At 44.3% G+C, this 22,538-nt stretch overlaps 1 protein-coding gene, 1 non-coding gene and 1 pseudogene across 2 annotated transcripts in view; 1 reads left to right on the top strand and 2 right to left on the bottom strand.

The window, feature by feature from the left end:
• The window catches only part of ERI1 (exoribonuclease 1), a 98,042-nt gene that overhangs the window by 50,089 nt on the left and 25,415 nt on the right, over nucleotides 1-22,538 (top strand). The window lies entirely within an intron of this gene.
• Nucleotides 6,634-6,716, bottom strand: LOC129043359 (small nucleolar RNA U3; annotated as a pseudogene).
• On the bottom strand, nucleotides 20,465-20,526 carry LOC129043288 (U7 small nuclear RNA). The gene has a single exon (XR_008504381.1). It is a non-coding gene; the product is annotated as a U7 small nuclear RNA (small nuclear RNA).

Raw genomic sequence — 22,538 nt, 5'->3', positions numbered from 1 at the left:
GTAAGGATTGAGACCCCAGGCTCAGATGCCATGCCACTAAATAAGTGATCTTGCTCTGTTAAACAGGAGCATGCCAGCCCAGATCTCACAGGGTCATAGTGAGAAATAAAAGAATTAATGTTTATAAAGTACTTAAAATAGTGTTTAGTGAATAATAACTACTCAATAAATGTTAGCCACTATTGTATTGACCCTATTTGTGTTAGCTCTTATTACACTGGTCTGCACAAGGCTGAAACGTGGGGCTTATTCTGTATGGGACGTTCTCTGTGAGTTTCAGCTACTGCTCCTAGTACACTTCCCGGCAGTGTTTTCATCTCTCTCTGTGTTCTATTTGCTTTCTTCCATTCTTCCGTGTCCATGGAAAGGATTAGATAGACTTTTTTTCCCCCAATAAATCCCCTTTAAGCAAAATTGAGTCAGGTGTCTCTTGCTACCAAAAGAACTGGACAAACTCCACTAGTTTGAGAACAGTCACCTCCTATTCTTGTGCTAATTGGTTGAACTCTCCTAGAGCACTGAGTCTTCTGGGATTCTGGCAAGGTACCGTCACTGACACCAGCAGCATTCTGGGTAAGCAGCATATACCATTATTATCAGTGAACGAATCAAGGAACACGCTAAGTGCACACATATGAAGGGGCATCTTTTGCACACAGAACTGGGGCACAGTTGACAAGGAGGTTAAATATGTTAACTTCAGGATACATTTAGGGAAACTGCAATCAAGAGATTTACCCAGAAAACACATTTCAGAACTATGGTATAATAAAAATATGTTTGGTCTTTATCCCTGACTCCTGGCACTGAGCATCAGAGACCCTTGGAAATTTCTGAGTGGTTGGAATGTCTTTTGTTATTCATGAATCCTTTCTGATCATAACTAAGTTTATGCTATTGAGGCGAATCAAGGTGCGCCCTTAAATAGTTTCAAGAGAGAGGCTGGCCACACTACAAAGACCAAGCTTATGATTAGAGGGTTGGAACTTTTGGCTCCACCCCTCAACCTCTGGAGACAAGAGGGGAAATGGAGATTGAGTTCAATCACTAGTGGCTAATGATTTATTTATTTTTGTTTTTGTTTTTGTTTGAGACAGAGTCTTGCTCTGTCACCCAGGCTGGAGTGCAATGGCACAATCTCAGCAGACTGCAACCTCTGCCTCCCGGGTTCAAGCGAGTCTCCTGCCTCAGCCTCCAGAATAGCTGGGATCACAGGCATGCACTACCACACCTGGCTAATTTTCATATTTTTAGTAGAGATGGGGTTTCACCATGTTGGCCACACTGGTCTCGAACTCCTGACCTCAAGTGGTCCGCCTGCTTTGGCCTCCTAAAGTGCTGGGATTATAGGTAAGAGTCACCGCGCCTAGCCAATGGCTAATGATTTAACTGATCATGCCTAAGTCATGACACCTCAATAAAAACTCTTGAGCAACAAGCTTCCAGGAGCTTCTGGGTTGGTGAGCTCATGATGTGTTGGGAGGATGGCATGCCCAGAGAGGGAATGGAAGCTCCACACCCCAGCCACTAGCCCCATACCTCGTCCTATGCGTCTCTTCCATTTGGCTGTTCTTGAGTCGTATCCTTTATAGGAAACTGTGTGTGAATCATCAATGCAGTGCTTTGTTGAGTTCTATGAGTCACTCTAGTCTATTAATGAACCTGATGCAGTCATGGAAACTCCTGAATTTATAGTCAGCCAGGCAGAAGTGCAAGTAGCCTGGGGACCCCACTGGCCCTGGACGTTTTGTGGAACTGAGGCCTTGATTTGTGGGATATGACAGTAACTCCAGATAGTACCAGAATTGAACTGTAGGACACCCAGTGAATGTTAGAGAATTGATGTTGAAACCATAAGAACTTTGGAGGAACTGATTATAAGAATTCTCTTCTGAAAAGCAGCCAAGTCCTCTATTGCCTCCAGAGAACCACATTGAAATCATTGATAACAGAGTATAGTATTCTATTTCTCTGCTTTCTTCCTCTCTTTGGTGGTATTCAATAGATTGTTTGGAGGTGAAAGGAAATGTATCTGTGATAGGTGGGTAAACAACACCCTTTGGCATTCAAAGTTCTAAGGCCTGATAGGCAACGGGGTGTGACAACGAACTCCCATTTCCACATTCACATATGAAGTTGACCAGATTTGTGATTTATTCTGCTGAAATTCCCCAGAGATAGTCCAACTCTCTTACCATGGAAAGGCAACATCATGGGATTTGGTACATTAAAGGTGATATAAACTGTAGTGGGAATGGTGTTTTAGAGCACATTTTAAATAACCTATTTTTGGACTCATCTGTATGGCAGGCTCCCATTAGAAAACAGTTGTGAGGGCTAAATTATCCCCATAAAAATACATCAGTTATGTACCCACTTAGTCCTATTCTGCTGCACTTTTTTGTAGGATTCAGCTTTCCTTTTCTACAAATACATTTCTTCTCTTTTTTATACTTCTATTCTTACATTTTTGTTTCTATTCATTATGTAATTGGAGTGAGGATTGTAGGGACAGAAAGGGGGTGATCCCTTTCCTCCCCATCGTAAGGCTCACGGCTGACACCCCTACAACAAAAGACAGGTTACCAAGAAAAAAGCACAACAAATTTATTTGATCCTGGTTTTATGTGGCACAGGAGGCTTCAGGATAAAGACCCAAAGACCCAGAGTAAACTATCCATGTTTACATCTAGGTTCAAGGAAGCAGGGACAGCCACGTAGACACGTGATTGGGCCAGGCACCATGGCCCACGCCTGTAATTCCAGCACTTTGGGAGGCCAAGGGGGGTGGATCACTTGAGGCCAAGAGTTTGAGACCAGGCTGGCCAACATGGCAAAACCACATTTCTACTAAAAATACAAAAATTAGCCAGGTGCAGTGGCAGCAGGCACCTGTAATCCCAGCTACTCAGGAGGCTGAGGCAGGAGACTCGCTTGAACCCAGGGTGTCGAGGCTGCAGTGAGCGGAGATCGTGTCATTGCACTCCAGCCTGGGTGACAAAGCAAGACTCTGTCTCAAAAATAAAAAATAAATAAATAAAATCAACACATAATAAACAGATATGTGATTGGACAAAAAGGGTATGAACTGTTAAAAGAAAAACTTCAGCCGAATTAAATTTAACAGAGTTTAATTGAGTAAACAATTCGCGAATCAGCAGCCGCCTGAGCCAGAGTAGGCTCAGAGATGCCAGCACAGCCCCATGGTGGAAGATTTGTGGACAGAAAAAAGAAAGTGACATACAGAAAACGGAAGTGAGGCACAGAAACAGGCAGATTGGTTATAGCTTAGTGTTTGCCTTATTTGAATGTGATTTAAACAGTTGGCCACATTTGATTGGCCAAAACTCAGTGATTGGCACAAGAGTAGACTACAGTCTGTTTACAACTCCATTTAGATTATAGTTCATGACGTACTTTAGGTCAAACTTAAAATATGTAAGGAGAGAGCTTTAGGCCAGACTTGATTTAACAGAGCTGACAGTAATAAACTGAATGGGGAAACCTAGCCAGGCTTGCCTGTTCAGATTCTTCTTGGCCTCTCGTTTGCAGCATTTCTTCTTCCTTGATGTAGGGCGGGACCCCTCTGGAATGAGGGTCTTTATTTATGGCCAGCTGATACATTGAAAGGTGGGGGAAGGTGAGAGTAATTTTTTTTTGTTGTCGCCCAGGTTGGAGTACGGTGGTGCGATCTTGGCTCACTGCAACCTCTGCCTCCCTGGTTCAAGCCATTCTGGTGCCTCAACCTCCCGAGTAGCTGGGATTACAGGCACCCGCCACCATGCCTGGCTAATTTTTTGTATTTTTGGTACAGATGGGGTTTTGCCATGTTGGCCAGGCTGGTGTTGAATTGACCTCAAGTGATCCTCCCTTCTCAGCTTCCCAAAGCCCTGGGATTACCGGCATGAGCCACCGTGCCTGGGAGGAATATTTTTAAGCTTTATAGCTGGCTTTGAGGGAAAGGGGTTCTGGTTTCTATGACCCACCTTGGGGAAGAGGAATACTAGTTTCTATGGCTTGCCTCAGGGAAAAATGAGGGGCAAGAGACAGAAAGGCAGTGGGAGGTCAGAGAGAAACTTCACTCCTAAGCCTTCACTTTGGGGCATCACTTTCTGAGCTCCAACATTGTTACTTGGATCCTAATTCATACACATCCCTCAGAAGCTCTGGGATCTCACAGGGTACCTATGTGCTATGGGTTCCTGGAGCTTAGAGGAGACATCGTGAAGAAGAGTTTGGAAATGGAAAGGTTTCTGGGCCTTGGAGCTGTGATCCCCAGCTCCACTGGAAGTGGAAGACACTGTCTCTGGGGATATGGCATCAGCTGGATGGGGCACTCCCTGAAGTCAGAGAATGTAGGAGCACAGCTCTGTCCTGCTCCTACCTCTGTTGTGATTTGACCTGCCTTTTCCCCTAATCTGTTGGGGTAAGGGGTTATACAGCATCATATTAGGACTTTCCCACATTGTTAAACTATTAGTGAGTCACTAAAAACAGAATTGAGTTGATGAGCCATGTATAGTTTGCTTAACCATGTTCTTATGGCCAGTCATGTAGGTTGCTTTCAAGTTTGGCTTTTATAAATGCATCTGTAAATAAAATATTTGTCCATAAAGATGTTTCCACATTTAAGGTAAATTCCCACAAATTAATTCCTGAACATCTTAAGGCTTTTGGCCCATATTCCAAATAACTTCGCGAAGGGCTCTGTTTTCTAAAGGGCAAGGTCTAAAGGTGCATATTTTTTGGTCCTTTGCCAGCATTATTATAGTTTTTAAAAACCTTTACCAACGTAGTAGCTGAAAAATGGTTGTATTGATTTGATAAATACTTCCCTGATTACTTTTGATGTAATCAAACACTTTTGATTACCCATCAATTTTGACTATCCCATCAATTACATGGGAACACTTTCCCCATGTAATTGTCTGTTTTTTGAGACAAAGTCTTGCTCTGTGACCCAAGCTGGAGTGCAGTGGTGAGATCTCGGCTCACTGTAACCTCTGTCATCTGTGTTCAAGTGATTCTTCTGCCTTAGCCTCCTGAGTAGCTGGAACTATAGGCAGCACCACCATACCTGGTTAATTTTTGTGTTTTTTATAGAGGTGGGGTTTCAACATGTTGGCCAGGCTGATCTCAAACTCGTGACCTCAAGTGATCTGCCTGCCTCGGCCTCCAAAAGTGCTAGGATTACAGGCCTGAGCCACCACACCAGCCTGTTTTTTTGTTTTTTGTTTTGTTTTGTTTGAGACAGGGTCTCGCTCTGTCACCCAGGCTGGAGTATGGTGGCGCAATCACCGCTTACTGCAGCCTTGACCTCCTGGGTTCAAGTGATCCTCCTGCCTCAGCCTCCCAAAGTGCTGGGATGATTGATGTGAGCCACCGTGCCTGGCTCCTATGTACGTGTTAGCCACTAATTTTTTTCAAGTGCTTTGCCAAACTCTGGGCTGTGCTGCCTCACACAACTTGTAATTGCAGAATGAAACCCATTAGGGATTGCCAACAGCTCGAATCGCCACCTAGAAGACCCACCACGTAGCTCACAGACCCAGTCATTTTTGAGGTCCAAGTTTAGAAATCACAGTTGTTAACTAGTTTGTGGTTTGCAAAACAAGTGTTAGGCATCTAGTCATTTGCTGATTCATCACATATTTTTTATGGGCCCTCTATGAGCCAGACACTATTTTAGGCACAGTGAGAAAGACAAAAATCCCTCTTTGTATGGACTGTACATTCTAGTGAGGAGAGGAAGAAAGTAAACATCCTTAAGTCTGTTGTCAATTAAATTAAAAGATGTTCATTGCTTTAGGAAAATGAGCATCAAGGGTTGGGGGTGGTTTGGAGAAAACCGGAGGGTGAAACCTGCTGCAGATGTAAAGTGTGGTCAGGACAGAGCCCAGCAAGGAGGTGAGAGAGCCTTGGGAGCTGCCTGGGGACACTGAGTCTGGCAGAGGCACCAACCATGGGGAAGAACAGTAGGAAACCAGGAAGGCCAAAACGAGGCAAGCAATTGGAGTAATAGGAGTTAATGTCAGAGAAGTCCAGGGGGTGGATCTCACAGGGCCTTGGGGGCCATTTCAAGCATTTGGGCTTTCCTAAGGGTGAGGTGGGAGGACCAGAAGGTTTTCAGCCACAAGAGTGATGAGATCTGTCTGGCGTTTGAAAAGAGTAGCTCTGGCTGGCTGCTGCATTCAGAACAGACTGCAGGGGGTCAAAGGCAGGAGCTGGGGGAGAAGTCGGAGCAGACAGACTGCTGCAAATTACCCAGAGCCCTCACGTGGCCCTGGAGCTGGTGAGTGAAAAGATCCAGGAATCCGGCAGAGCTGATGGGATTTCCTGATGGAGTGAATGTGTGCTGAGAGAAAGGGTGGAGCCACGGGCAGTTCCTATTTAAGACCTTGTAGGTTGCTATGTGCCCCACAGTCCCTTAACTAATGTCTGAGCATTTCCAGAGTTAAACCAGGAACACATTTACTCATGGGGCTAGCTCCAGGTATGAAGGGCATGATAACTAATCCCTGCCATGAGAACTCAGAAGGGGCAATGGTTTTGTCCACGTTAATGAGGTGATGAATAAAAATGATAATGACATTGTGGCATTTGGTCCATTCTTAGATGATCTTCATATATTCCTGTTTAACATTTTTTTTCTCTACACGTTTAGAGGAACTTCTCTAGTAGCGAACTACAGAAATGATCCCTGAAAGTATCGTCTTCTGTTTAACTTGACTTAATTGAATTAGGATAGTTATTTCCTATCTTGGCAACCACATGTGGATCTTATACAAGATTTATGCATGATGTCTTTGCTGTTGTCATTAGAACAACTCAGCAAAATAAATAAAATTCCAGTTCATCGTTGGACATTGTTTCACACATCCGTGAAATAGGCCAAAAAAAAAAAAAAACAAAAAAACAAAAAAACAGCAGCTTCATAGACAAATAAATAAATAAATGAATAAATCTTTTATCTTTGGCCTTTTTAACCGTCTCATACAAACCAACTTCCATGCGCGTCCATGTGAAGAGACCACCAAACAGGCTTTGTGTGAGCAACAAGGCTGTTTATTTCACCTGGGTGCAGGCGGGCTGAGTCCGAAAAGAGAGTCAGCGAAGGGAGATGGGGTGGGGCCGTTTTACAGGATTTGGGTAGGTAAAGGAAAAAGGGGGGTTGTTCTCTGGCGGGCAGGAGTGGGGGTCACAAGGTGCTCAGTAGGGGAGCTTTTGAGCCAGGATGAGCCAGGAGAAGGAATTTCACAAGACAATGTCATCAGTTAAGGCAGGAACAGGCCATTTTCACTTCTTTTGTGGTGGAATGTCATTAGTTAAGGCAGGAACTGGCCATCTGGATGTGTACGTGCAGGTCACAGGGGATATGATGGCTTAGCTTGGGCTCAGAGGCCTGACATTCCTGTCTTCTTATATTAATAAGAAAAATAAAATGAAATAGTGGTAAAGTGTTGGGGTGGTGAAAATTTTTGGGGGTGGTATGGAGAGATAATGGGTGATGTTTCTCAGGGCTGCTTCGATTAAGGGTAGCGTGGGAACCTAGAGTGGGAGAGATTAAGCTGAAGGAAGATTTTGTGGTAAGGGGTGATATTGTGGGGTTGTCAGAAGAAACATTTGTCTTATAGAATTATTGGTGATGGCCTGGATACAATTTTGAATGAATTGAAAAAAGAACGGAATAAGACAAGGAGAAAAACAGGTATTAAAGGACTAAGAATTGGGAGGACCTAGGACATCTAACTAGAGAGTACCTAAGGAGGTTCAGCATAGCCCTGCCAGCAAAGATTATTTATTTACTTCAAGAGTTAAGAGTGACAATTTGGGGATAGCACCAGGAGATATCAGCTGTGATGGCCTGGAGAAACAGTGAAACCGGCAGTGTAAACAAGAGCAGGGCATGTATGAGTAGTTGAGAATGGTGAATAGGAGTATGACTAGACAGAAGATGGTAGGGATGACAAGTTTTTGGGGGCACAGTCCAAGTTGGTCTAGTGTCTGGAATGAGACTGGGGCTTAATAAAAAGAGCGTCCATACAGGAGTTCAAACGGGCTGTATCTTGTAGCATTCTGAGGACAGGCCTGAATTCTGAGAAGGGAAAGTGGTAAAAGTATTGTCCAGTCCTTTTTAAGTTGGAGGCTGAGCTTGGTGAGGTGTGTCTTTAAAAGACCATTAGTCCGTTCTACCTTTCCTGAAGATTGAGGATGGTAAGGGATATGAAGGTTGCACTGAATACCAAGAGCCTGAGAAACTGCTTGGTTGATTTGACTAGTAAAGGCTGGTCCGTTATCAGACTGTATAGAGGTGGGAAGGCCAAACTGAGGAATTATGTCTGACAGAAGGGAAGAAATGACCGCAGTGGTCTTCTCAGACCCTGCGAGAAAGACCTCTACCCATCCAGTGAAAGTGTCTACCCAGACTAAGAGATATTTTAGTTTTCTGACTCGGGGCATGTTGAGTAAAGCCAATTTGCCAGTCCTGGGGTGGAGCAAATCTCCGAGCTTGATGTGTAGGGAAGGGAGGGGGCCTGAACAATCCTTGAGGAGTAGTAGAATAGCAGATGGAACACTGAGAAGTGATCTCCTTGAGGATAGATTTCCATGATGGAAAGGAAATGAGAGGTTCTGAGAGACGGGCTAGCGGCTTGTAACCTACATGGAAGAGGTTATGAAATGACGACAGAATAGAATGGGCTTGTGAGGCTGGAAGGAGATATTTTCCTTGGTCTAAGAACCATTTGCCTTGTGTGGGAAGAGATTGATAGGTGGAAGTTTCAGTGGGGGGGTAGGTGGGAGTGACCGATGTGAAGGAGAAAAACTGGCCGTGAGGGACAGAAGTTGGAGAGCTAACTGATTGTCTAGCCACCTTATCAGCATAAGCGTTGCCCTGAGTGACGGGGTCTGATGCCTTTTGATGCCCCTTGCAGTGAATGACCCCAGCTTCCTTTGGAAGTAAAGCGGCCTTGAGCAGAGTTTTTATTAAAGAGGCATTAATGATGGAGGACCCTTGTGTAGTGAAGAAACCTCTTTCAGCGTATATAACAGCATGGTGGTGCAGAATATGAAAGGCATATTTAGAATCAGTATAAATATTGATGTGTAGTCCTTTTGCAAGAGTGAGGGCTTGAGTTAAGGCAACTAATTCGGCTTGCTGAGAGGTAGTGGAGGGGGGCAGAGCGGTAGCCTCAATGATAGATGTGGAAGATATTATAGCATAGCCTGCCTTTGCTGGTGAGTGGTGATTAGGCCTGGTGGAACTGCCATCAATAAACTAAATGTGATCAGGGTGAGGAACAGGAAAGAAGGAAATATGGGGAAATGGGGTGAATGTCAGGTGGATCAGAGAGATACAGTCATGAGGGTCAGGTGTACTATCCAGAATAATGTGGGAGGCCAGATTGAAGTCCGGGCCAGGAACAATGGTAATTGTGGGACTTAACAAAGAGTGAGTACAGCTGAAGGAGCCAGCGAGCAGAAAGTATATGCGTCAGGTGTGAGGAAGAAAATAGACTTTGGAAGTTATGAGAGCTGTAGAGAGTGAGTCGAGCATAGTTTGTGATTTTAAGGGCCTCTAAAAGTATTAGGGTGGTGGCGGCCACTGCACGCAGACATGAGGGCTAGGCTAAAACAGTAAGGTCAAGTTGTTTGGACAGAAAGGCTACAGGGTGCGGTCCCGGCTCTTGTCTAAGAATTCTGACCGCACTAACCATGCCTAGGAAGGAAAGGAGTTGTTGTTTTGTAAGGGATTGGGGTTTGGGAGATGAGCCGGACACAATCAGCAGGGAGAGCACGTGTGTTTTTATGAGAATTATGCCGAGATAGGTAACAGATGAGGAAGAAATTTGGGCTTGACTGAAGTAAAGGGGGCTGTCTGTGAAGCCTTGTGGCAGTACAGCCCAGGTAATTTGCTGAGCTTGATGGGTGTCAGGGTCAGTCCAAGTGAAAGCGAAGAGAGGCTGGGATGAAGGGTACAAAGGAATAATAAAGAAAGCATGTTTGAGATCTAGAACAGAATAATGGATTGTGGAGGGAGGTATTGAGGATAAGAGAGTATATGGGTTTGGCACCAGTGGGTGGATAGGCAAAACAATTTGGTTGATAAGGCGCAGATCTTGAACTAACCCGTAAACTTTGGTTTTAGGACAGGTGAAATGGGGGAATTGTAAGGGGAGTTTATAGGCTTTAAAAGGCCATGCTGTAGCAGGTGAGTGATAGCAGGCTTTAATCTTTTTAAAGCATGCTGTGGGATGGGATATTGGTGTTGAGTGGGGTAGGGGTGATTAGGTTTTAATGAGATGGTAAGGGGTGCATGATCGGTCACAAAGGAGGGAGTAGAGGTATCTTACAATTGTGGGTTAAGGTGGGGGAATACAAGAGGAGGACGCAAAGGAGGCTTTGGATTGGGAAGAAGGGCAGCAATGAGATATAGCTGTAGTCCAGGAATAGTCAGGGAAGCAGATAATTTAGTTAAAATGTCTTGGCCTAATAAGGGAACTGGGCAGGTGGGGATAACTAAAGAGTGCCTAAAAGAATGTTTTCTAAGTTGGCATCAGAGTTGGGGAGTTTTAAGAGGTTTAGAAGCCTGACTGTCAATACCTACAACAATTATGGAGGCAAGGGAAAGAGGCCCTTGAAAAGAAGGTAATGTGGAGTGGGTAGCCTCCATATTGATTAAGAAGGGGACGGACTTACCCTCCACTGTGAGAGTTAACCAGAGTGTCTGTGATGGTCCTGTAGGCTTCCGAGGTGATCAGGCAGTGTCAGTCTTCAGCTGCTAAGCCAAGAAGGTCTGGGAAGGAGTCAGTCAGAGAGCCTTGGGCCAGAGTTCCAGGGGCTCTGGGAGTGGCTGCCAGGTGAGTTGAACAGTCTGATTTTCAGTGGGGTCCTGCACAGATGGGATGAGGCTTAGGAGGAATCGCGGGCTGTGGGCATTCCTTGGCCCAGTGGCCAGATTTCCGGCACTTGTAGCAAGCTCCTGGGGGAGGAGGTTCTGGAGGAACCCCTGGCAGCTGCAGTTCAGGTGTTTGGAGTTCTTGTGTGCTGGAGATGTGGCTGGGGTTTGTCTCACAGTGGAGGCAAGGAATTGCAACTCAGAAATATGTTGCTACTTGGCTGCCTCTACTCTATTATTGTACACCTTGAAGGCAAGGTTAATTAAGTCCTGTTGTGGGGTTTGAGGGCCGGAATTTAATTTTTGGAGCTTTATTTAATGTTGGGAGCAGATTGGGTAATAAAATAAAATGTATATTGAGAATAAGATGGCCTTTTGACCTTTTAGGGTCTAGGGCTGTAAAGCATCTCAGAGTTGCTGCTAAAGGGGTCATGAACTGGGCTGGGTTTTTTATATTTGATGAAAAAGAGCCTAAACACTAACTGATTTGGGAGAGGTCGGATAAAGAAAAAGGGAGCATTAACCTTGACTATGCCTTTAGCTCCAGCCACCTTTTTAAGAGGAAATTGCTGGGCAGGTGGGGGAGGGCTAGTCATGGAATGAAACTGTAAGCTAGACTGCGTGTGAGGAGGGGAGGTGATAAAAGGATTGTAGGGTGGAGGAGCGGAGGCTGAGGAAGAATTGGGACCTAGCTCGGCCTGGCAAGGAGGGGAGAGGTCAGATGGGTCTATAGAAAAGGAAGATTAGAAAGACTCAGCGATGCTTGGGGTTGGGACTGAGGGGACAGGCAGGAGGGAAAGACGGAAGATTTGGGATGAGTTGCATGGGGTACAGAGACTAGGGAGGGACCGATGTGTAAAAGAATGCCTGGATGTCAGGCACCTCAGACCGTTTGCCCATTTTACGACAAGAATTATTTAGATCTTGTAGGATGGAAAAATTGAAAGTGCCGTTTTCTGGCTATTTGGAACCACTGTAGAGTTTATATTGGGGTCAAGTGACATTGCAGAAGAAAATAAGGCATTTAGGTTTTAGGTCAGGTGTGAGTTGAAGAGGTTTTAAGTTCTTGAGAACACAGGCTAAGGGAGAAGAAGGGGGAATGGAAGGTAGAAGGTTGCCCATAGTGAAGGAGGCAAGCCCAGAGAAAAGAGAGAATAGAGACACGGAGGGAAGGGTTCAGGGGTTCTTACCATCTAGAAAAGCAGGAAGGGGGGTTGGGGTGTGTAAATAAGGGGTTGGGGCACAGAGATAAGAGGTCGGGGTGTGGAAATAAGGGGTTGGGGCACAGAGATAAGAGGTTGGGGCATGGAAATAAGGGATCGGGGTGCAGAGATAAGAGGTCGGGGCACGGAAATAAGGGATCGGGAGGGTCTTGCCCCCTAGAAAAGCAGTACTTGCTGCTAAGGGTGAAGGAGAAGGGGTTGGGGAGTTCTTGCCCCCCAGAAAAGCAGAGAAGGGGTAGAGACATGGAGAGAAGGAGTTGGGGGGTTCTTGCCCCCCCAGAAAAGCAGTACTTGCCACTAAGGGTGAAGGACCAAGGCAGGCATCCTTGCATAGTCAGACACCTCTGAAACGTGGGTGAATTATCAGAGAGGCATCCCTGCAATGATTAAACACCAAGGGAAGGCTGCCTTCCTGAGTCTGTGACCAGCGCTGGAGTTTTGGGTCCACAGATAAAACGTGTCTCCTTTGTCTCTACCAGAAAATGAAAGGAATTGAAATTAAGAGAAGGGAGAGATTGAAGGGTGGTGCCAAGATTGGAAGGAGAAAGTGGTTGAGGGATAGTGAGAGAGGTTGCAGAAGAGAGTAAGAAGAGGCCGCTTACCTAATTTAAAATTGGTGAGTTGTTCCTCGGGCTGGTGGGTCTGAGGACCTGAGGTCCTAGGTGGATCTTTTTCACGGAGCAAAGAGCAGGAGGACAGGGGATTGATCTCCCAAGGGTGGTCCCCCGATCCGAGTCATGGCACCAAATTTCATGCACGTCCGTGTGAAGAGACCACCAAACAGGCTTTGTGTGAGCAACAGGGCTGTTTATTTCACCTGGGTGCAGATGGGCTGAGTCCGAAAAGAGAGTCAGCGAAGGGAGATAGGGGTGGGGCCGTTTTATAGGATTTGGGTAGGTAAAGGAAAAAGGGGGGTTGTTCTCTGGTGGGCAGGAGTGGGGGTCACAAGGTGCTCAGTAGGGGAGCTTTTGAGCCAGGATGAGCCAGGAGAAGGAATTTCACAAGACAATGTCATCAGTTAAGGCAGGAACCGGCCATCTGGATGTGTATGTGCAGGTCACAGGGGATATGATGGCTTAGCTTGGGCTCCGAGACCTGACACTAACTATCTATAGTACAGCTAAGTGCATGTACAAAAAAAGTTACTGGAATGCTCAGAATAAGATTGTTTAGTTGTTTTTGCTTCTTTCTACGAGGTTTCTTTTGTCCTTTGAGGTGATAATGAGCTTGATCACACCACAAGTAAAGTTAGAAGTAGGACGGAGGATGCTCAGGACGCTGGTTTGATCACCTGAGATCATCAAAAATGGCTGACTCCTGGCTGGGCGCGGTGGCTCACACCTGTAATCCCAGCACTTTGGGAGGCCGAGGCAGGCGGATCACGAGGTCAGGAGATCAAGACCATCCTGGCTAACACGGTGAAACGCCGTCTCTACTAAAAATACAAAAAATTAGCCAGGCGTAGTGGCGGGCACTTGTAGTCCCAGCTACTCGGGAGGCTGAGGCAGGAGAATGGCATGAACTCGGGAGGCGGAGCTTGCAGTGAGCCGAGATCGCACCACTGCACTCCAGCTTGGGCAGCAGAGTGAGACTCTGTCTCAAAAAAAAAAAAAAAAAAAGCCTGACTCCTGACAATATGTGCAAAAATATAAAAGGAAACTAAAAAATACTAACAAATCTCCTTTTAAAACTACTTAAAAACGCAAAAAACCAGGGCCTTGGAAGTTGTGATTCTTTTTTCCTCTCCTGTTGCAAACTCATGTTGTGGTTTTGGGCGGGTGGTGGAGAGTGTGTCACCAGCAGGTGGCGCTGTCGGCAGTGGCTGGGCCTCTCTCTCCAAAGTGACCATGTCTAGTTTCTGAGAAGGGAAGTGGAGGGTGAATAGGTCACGGCCGCCTTTTTTTTTCTTTGACTTTTCTGCTGTCTGGCTATCCTCCTCATCTTCTGCTTCGCGATATCAACACCACTATCTTCTTTATCTTCAGTGCCCTGTTTGCCACCAGGGGCTTTAGCTTCTTCATTCATCTCCACCCTGTTCCTTGCCTCCACCTTCTTCCTCCTCCTCTTCCTCCCCATCTTCTTCATCTTCTTTGTCCTCCTCATCATCAGCCTCATCTCCCCATTTTCTTCATTGGGGTTCCCACTAGTAGGGGCATCTCTTCCCCTTTCTCCACCTGCACAACTTCCTTCTTCTCCTTTAAGTGGTTGGTGGTCATCTCAGAGTTGGTGTCCACAGATGGATGTCTGTGACACAGCAGGCCCCCCGGTGATCCCATGCATTGGATAACAAGAAAGCAAGAGTTTGAGGACTCTGCCAATAAAATGGGGACAATGCAAAGATGGCTTTTCAGAGCGGCCGGTGGGCACCTGATGACTTTTGAACTCACCAACACTCCAGTGATTTGACTTCGTGTTCACCTGGCCTTTGGGTTGTTGGGCACGGTGAAGGAGGGTGACAAATGACAGGCAGAAAGGAATCAGATGCATGACTTTGTGAAGATGTAGGACATTTTGTTATTCAAGGAATGTTCAGTTATGAGTGCCGGTCATTGTTTTTAAAGGAAGGGACATACTTAACATTTTAAGTATTCTATTTTCTTACCTGAAATTTAAAAGAAAGGAAGAAATAAGAGGTCTGGCAGCCCCCACTGCAGAGACTAAAATGTGACAGGCAGGTGAGTTGAGAGGGAAACAGCTGGCTGGTTTATCTCTGTGGTAGCTTCTATTTTGGGAAACTTGGTGATCACATTGCCCCACTGTTCTGATGTTCTCAGTGGCCTCAGCTGAGCTGCAGTGGAGTGAGGGGTGGAGGAAGCATGAATGGTGACAGTCATTCCAGCTGCCTTGCAACGTGGCAGATGGGAATAAATGCCTGTGAACTGGGAGAAGATTTGATGGCTGCCCATTGCTGCGTAAACCTGGCCAAGCCATTTTATACTTCTAAGCCTCAGTAAAAGAGAAATCATTCTCATTGCCTTACCTATTTCTAAAAATCGCACGAGTCTCCAAAATTGCAAGTGATATGACATAAAATTGTTTTGGGAACACTAAAGACCTATACAAATATAAGCCCCCATTATTGATTTAGCTGCAGAGTACGTCATTCATACACATGAAGTATGTTATACTCAAAGACTGTATACACGTTCCTGTATCAGCCTGCAATCTGTATTAAGTTTTCTAGATATAAAGAGTTCATTATTTTATGACTGGAATTTTCCTGCTCTATGCACTTGTTTTTTATAAAGGTCATGGTGAGATTTCATTTTTAACCTGTGTGCACGTGTGTGTGAGTGTGCGTGTGTGTGTGTGTGTGCAATATCAACAGTAGGAGGGAAAAAAGAAAGGTGACCTAGCCTGGGCAACATGGTGAAACCCCATCTCTACAAAAGATGCAAAAATTAGCTGGGCATGGTGGCATACACCTATTGGCCTAGCTACTTAGGAGACTTAGGTGAGAGGATCGCTTGAGCCCGGGACCTCGAGGCTGCAGTGAGCCAAGATCGCAGCACTGCCCTCCAGCCTGAGCAACAGAGTGAGAACCTGTCTAAAAAAAAAAAAAAAGGTGACAAGACCTTCCATAACATGGATGAGGCCTTACAGATGATCCAGTCCAATTTCCTCAAGTTTTAAAGAAGCTGGGTTCCACAGTATTAACTGAAAGATTTCAAGATTACACAGCTAGTCTGAGCAGAACTGGGACAGGTCTCCAAGTCAACAAACTCCTGCCCCAGCAGGTTTTTCTACCTCATTTTGCTTCTTTCAAGTATTCTACAATTTTGCCATACATATGAGCACAGAGAGTTATGCTGCAAATACACACACACACATATATATACACGCACACAAATATTATATAACATTCTTCCCTCAACAGTCTCCTTCCCCCAAGCAAGAAGTTTCCACTAAACCTTGAACAATTTTACTCAAAGTTTTATGGCTAAAAAAGTGGAGGAAGCAGAGAACATATATTTTCAGAACAACATCTAATCCAGAATTGCTTTTCTCCTTAGCCCTTAATTAACTTCTTTTTAAATTCAAAAATTTTCTCAGATATATCTAAAATAGTATTATATACAATTGACCTGAGACTGTCTCAGATTTAAAGAAGCGTTTCTGGAAATCTCGCCCAACAACTTCCCTCGCACCTCATGTAGCTGTCTTGCCCTTGGGGAAAGTAGGTTGGATTTCATGGTTTGCTTTTAGTAGAGGCTCTCTTTCTCTCTCTCTCCTTTTTGGAGACAGAGTCTCATTCTGTTGCCCAGGCTGCTGTGCAGTGGCACGATCATAGCTCACTGCAGGCCGGAACCTCTGGGCTCAAGTGATCCTCCTGCCTCGGCCTCCCTAGTAGCTGGAATTACAGGTGTGTGCCATGACGCCTGGCTAGAGACTCTCTTATGAATGCTGAGTGGAGGCTGGATTGGTGGGAGCACTGGCCAATTGCCATAGGGGTCTTTATTGAGCACCAAGCAAAGCAACCTCCTCCCTCGCCTTTAGGGTCCTCATATCCATGCTTGTTTCTCTTCCTAGGAAGCATTGTGTCTGAATTTATCTTCTTTCTTTATCTGTGTACATATGTATTGTCTTACTCTCTCTTCATTAGAATGTAAGCTTCCCGAGAGCAGAGAGCTGGCTTGTGTTGTTCACCTGCGTACCTTGAGTGACCAGAGAGTGATTGGCACTCTTTTTAAATTTATTTTATTTTATTATTAGTTTTTGAGACAGGGTCTCTTTCTGCCACCCAGGCTGGAGTACAGTGGTGCAGTCATGGCTCACTGCAGCCTTGACTCCCTGGGCTCAAGCAATCCTCTTCCCTCAGCCCTCCCTAGTAGCTGGGACTACAGGTGTGCACCACCATGCTTGGCTACTCTTTTTATTTTTTATAGAGATGAGGGACTTGCTGTGTGGCCCAGGCTGGTCTCAAACTCCTGGGCTCAAGCCATCCTCCCACCTCGGCCTCCCAAAGTGCTAGGATTACAGGCATGAGCCACTGCACCAGCCACTTTTAATATTTATTAAAAGGACAAAAGGATCGTGGGGTTAATGGTTTGAACATCTCGATCCATATTCCAAAATCACCTTCCCAAAAATGTCAGAATTCACAATCCCATTAGGAATGTCTAGGAGGATCTTTTCCCTTGAATCCTCTCTGAAGCTGGGTATGATAGTTTTTAAAATCCTTGTTAATATGATAAGAAAAATTTTTAAAAGCGCTCATATTTTAATTTACATTTCTTTGTTGCAATGTATTTTAGAAAGGTTTTTATTCCAACAGATTTTTAAAAGGTGTGGTAACATTCCGTTATGTCAATACCTCCTTGGCAATCTTCCCTGGCAATGCTGGATGGATTAAAGGGTACTGTATTAGTTATGGGCATCAAACACGTATGAAAGTATTTTGAGAAGTATAAACAAGTTATGCAATCAGAATGATTTCTTTTGCTCAAGATGAGAGTACAGAAGACAATGCTTTCACTCAAATAGCACTTGTAAATTACTCTAATGCTTGCCACCTAAGTGACAAGATCATTTGTATCTCAGCATCGTGCAATATACACATGTGACAAACTGGCACATGTACCCCCTGAATCTGGAATAAAAGTTGAAATTATTAAATAAATAGGTAAATAAAAAAACTAAAGTACTACTTTACAAATGTGGGAGCAGGAGGAATTATAGAGAAGGAAATGATTATACTATTGAACATCTTATTTCCTCCCTGAGTATTTTAACTATTGTAAGTCAACAGAGGAATTTGCAGGTTTTAGAAAGTTGCTCCAGTCATTCTGATTATTGATTAGTTTTGCTTAATTTTAGATAGTCTATTATGGCCGGGTGGAGGTGGCTCATACCTGTAATCCCAGCACTTTGGGAGGCTGAGGTGGGTGGATCACCTGAGGTCAGGAGTTTGAGACTAGCCTGGCCAACATGGTGAAACCCTGCCTCTACTAAAAATACAAAAACTAGCTGGGCATGGTGGCAGGCACCTGTAATCCCAGCCACTCGGGAGGCTGAGGCAGGAGAATCACTTGAACCTGGGAGGCAGAGGTTGCAGTGAGCTGAGGTTGCACCACTGCACTCCAACCTGGGTGACAGAGTGAGACGCTGTCTCAAAGAAAAAAAAACAAAAAACAAAATACAAAAAACAAAAACACCAAACCAAAACTAAAAAGACTATTAAAAATAACAACAATAAAAAAGAAATAACATATATGTATAAAAATGAAGTACTCTAAAGAAGCAGGGTGCGGTGGCTCCCACATATAATCCTAGCCCTTTGGGAGGCTGAGGCCAAAGGATGGCTTGAGCCCAGCAATTGAAGGCTACAGTGAGCTATGATCCCACCACGGAACTCCAGCCTGAGCAACAGACCTTGTCTCAAGAAAAACAAAAAGGACTCTAAAGATACCTAGTTATATTTGAGACACATTGGCAGGTTCAGAACTACTAGTATGGAACAGAAAGGAAGAAACTGATTGACTCATTTCCCAACTACTTATTCACCCATGGGACATTCCTAATGAACACACGCAGGACTCATTGCTCATAAGGATCAATTAGCCCACTTACGCAGTGGAGTCCATCCTTGCAAATGCACACAGAAAGAGAACATTTGGAATCCGAAAGAATCAGGTTTGAGTCGCATGTCTGTAGATGAAGTAAAAAATTTAAAATAATTTTTACTAAAGCTCCATGAACCATGTTTGTAACTTGGGGATGAATTCGTTTGAAATCTTCTTTTTCCTCACCATTTTTGCAGCCCATGTGTGCAGGGCTCGGCAGGGAATTGTGGTGGTGGCCCCGGGTGGCAGGGTTGGGAGCTGGGACAGAGCCTTACAAGGGCACCCATGGCTGCTGTCACTCTGTACCTCTGCAGAGACTGCAGAGTGAACGGGCTCTATCTTCTCTCCACCCAGTTCTTCTGGGTGTTTTGGTCTGTTGATTTTCCAGTTTCCCAAAGCAACATATCTTTCTTGGCCTGTTTGGAAAGAGAACTGTTGCTAAGATTATTGAACTCGCAAGGGAAAGTTCTTGTGTTTACAGCTGTGTAACGGGGGGCATTATTCTAAACAGACGATTACATTGTTATAGACATCTACGAGGTCAGTTTTTCCTAACCACTGTAATAAATCTAATGATAACCAGTTAACTTGACAAAGCCATTTCTCAAAGCAGTTTCAGTGTTTGATAAATACTTTTCCTTTTCTGGAATTTCTATTCTAGTTATTACATTTGGTAGTAGAATGCACACCCATCACAAAATGCCTAACCTTTAAGCTCCCTCGGTGGAATTCAATATAATTAAAAGCAGCAAGTATTTAACTTTCTAGTAATGCCAGCTCTATGTGAGAAATTTGGGGAACATCCAAGAAATGTAAGTCTTGTAAATGATGTCCTAATTATGAAAAGAAATAAAAACACCTTTTCCAGTTTTCCGTTTCCAGTTCATTCATCTAAGGAATGCTTTCTCCAGACAGGACAGGATAATTGACTCCTCTAACTTGGTATCCCATTCTACAGGGAAACGAGAGAAGTCCTCCCCTGTGGCTCACTCTATATGGCTGATGCCTTCCTTTAAAGAGTTCAAACTGTAGCACCTTCATCACACCTTTAGTTTTTGAGCTCCAACAGGGCAAGGTGATTCAACTTTGGAAACAGAATGACAGAAAGAGACTGGGTGCAGTGGCTGATGCCTGTAATCCCAGCATTTTGGGAGACCAAGGTGGGAGGACTGCTTGAATCCAGGAGTTCAAGACCAGCATGAGCAACACAGTGAGACCTCATCTCTACAAAAGACAAACAAAATTAGCGAGCGTGGTGGTGCGTGCCTGTAGTCCCGCCTATTTGGGAGGCTGAGGTGGGAGAATCATTTGAACCTGGGAGGTCGAGGCTGCAGTGAGTGGAGATTGCACCACCACATTCCAGCCCGGGTGACAGAGCAAGACCCTGTCACACATATACACACATGCAAAAATGACAGAGAGGCAGAATTCTCCTAAGTGGAAATGAAATACAGAATACCATGATTTAGTTGTCCTGTAGTTCTTTCCCTAGCATTTGATAATAGCTTTCCTTTTGGGTGATCAGTGACCCTTGGTTTTACCTCGTAGCCCTGTGAGGTTGCTGTGTTGAGTCTTGTTTTCATACCACATTGACTGTCCTCTCTAGTGGCTTGAAGGTTTTTGTTATGATTTTAAAAAGCTTTATTGATGTATAATTCACATACCATACAATTCACTCATTTGAAGTGTACGTTTCAATATTTGAAAGCCTATTCACAGCATATGCGCAACCATTACCACACCCAATTTTAGGATAATTTTTTCTTTCTGTTTTTTATGGTGGGGGTTTTGCAGTGAAAACCAGAAAACCTGCTAGACAAATTCCAAAAGAGCTGTAACACGCGATTTCAGAACATTTAATCACCTCAAGAAGAAACCTGAAGGATCCTTCCGTTGCCGCATCTATCTCTATCCCCTCCAGCCCTCAGCAACAACTAATCTACATTCTTTCTTTCAAAAAAAAAAAAATCTTTGAAGCCTTCATAAATCAGCCCTTTGATTTAAATCTCCATCTCATTCCACCACTATTTTTGATCAATTCTTTACCAGAGCTTCATCTTGACATGTGCTCTGCCCTTCAGCCGAGGCCACTGTGCTAAGGAGCAGAGTGAACCCCCACCCAACTCCCGACAGAAGCAGCCCCAGAGAGAGAAGTGGAGGGTCAGGGTCAGCACCGAATGTGCTCGGGTGAACTGCAAGTCTTGACTTAGTCTTGAGGACCTCCTCAGCCTTGCACCCCTTCCTTCAGCTCCACCTGCCAGGATGCATCTTTCGGCCTCCTCTGAAGTACAAAAACATTTTGTTGTCTAGCTGCTCACTGTGTTTTCGCTCTGTGGTTTTCTTTAATTTACACCCCTCTTCTACTCTGCTGGCCTTCAGGATTTTTTAATTTTTATTCATCATACTCATCAGGGAACAAATGCATAATCCTTCATCTGGCTTCTGCTGTCAGTCAGTTTGAATCTTGGTTGCCTTCTCAGCCATAAACTTTATCACCTGGCGTCATGCCTTCGGCTTTGTCCTTGATTTTGGAAGCGCAGTGAATCAACATTATTTATCTTTGCAGAAGGCAGTATCTTAACCACCACATAGTAGCATTAATCTGTCAAATCGTCCCAAAGATGCAAGGCACTATTTGTTATTGAAGAGGAGACTTCTTTATGGAAGGATATTGTCCACTCTTAGCAAAGTGTCTCAACTTATGATCCCAAATACTTCCAAGAAGGGTAAGCGTGAGAGAAGGTACAGTTGGGGGTGTCTGGGGGGAGGTTACTGATGGACAGGTTAGTGAAGTAAGATTTTCATTAAAAAACAAGTAGAATTTTGGTGAGTTTTCCAGTTCAATTTTTAACCATTCCATATTCAAATATCGTTTTGAAGAGGCATTAACTCAGGCTTTAAAAAATGTTGCTGAATCAGTGTGCAAGAGGGAGAAAAATAATTTTAAAATGTCGCTGAAAAATTGTATTCTTCTGGTATGAAATAATTATATTCTGGTATGAAATAATTATATTCTTCTGATATTAGAAAGCCTCTTATTTCTTAAATAGGCTTAAACATATTTCAATTAATCTTTATGCAATCAGGACTCTAAAGACTGACATGAAACTACATAGAATCCAGTACACCTTTTGTTTAGGGCCTTTTGCTTATTCACAACTAACTTCATAAAAAGTCAAATCCTATAAAATACCTTATAAAACACCATGACTAAGTAAACATTGTACTTTACAAAAATTTTATTATTTTTAAAGTTTATTTTTTAATTTTTATCTTTACAGAGGAGGTCTTACTATGTTGCCCAAACTGGTCTTGAACTCCCAGGCTCAAGCAATCTTCCTACTTGGCCTCCCAAAGTGCTGGGATTACAGGTGTATAAGCCACCGCACCCAGCCATACTTTTTTGTGTGTGTTATTTTTTTGTTTTTGTTTTTTTGAGATATGGTCTTGCTCTGTTGCCCACACTGGAGTACGGTGGTGCAATCTCGGCTCACTGCAACCTCCGCCTCCCAGGTTCAAGTGATTCTCCTGCCTCAGCCTCCCGAGTAGCCTGGATTACAGGCACCCGCCACCATGCCTGGCTAATTTTTTCTTTTTTTTTCAGTAGAGACGGAGTTTCACCATGTTGGCCAGGCTGGACTTGAACTCCTGACCTCAAGTGATCTGCTCTCCTCAGCCTCCCAAAGTGCTGGGATTACAGGCATGAACCACTGTGCCTGATCCATATTTTTAAATTTAAATTTAAGTTTTTATTTTTGAGACAAGGTCTTGCTCTGTCACCCAAGCTGAAGTGCAGTGGCAAAAACATGGCTCACTGCAGCCTTGACCTCCTGGGCTCAAGTAATTCTCTGGCCT

The sequence above is a fragment of the Pongo pygmaeus genome, chromosome 7, assembly GCF_028885625.2.
Source record: "Pongo pygmaeus isolate AG05252 chromosome 7, NHGRI_mPonPyg2-v2.0_pri, whole genome shotgun sequence".
Classification (NCBI taxonomy): domain Eukaryota; kingdom Metazoa; phylum Chordata; class Mammalia; order Primates; family Hominidae; genus Pongo; species Pongo pygmaeus.
The sequence above is the reverse complement of the archived record's forward strand: the minus strand, read 5'-3'. Positions and strand labels throughout refer to the sequence as shown.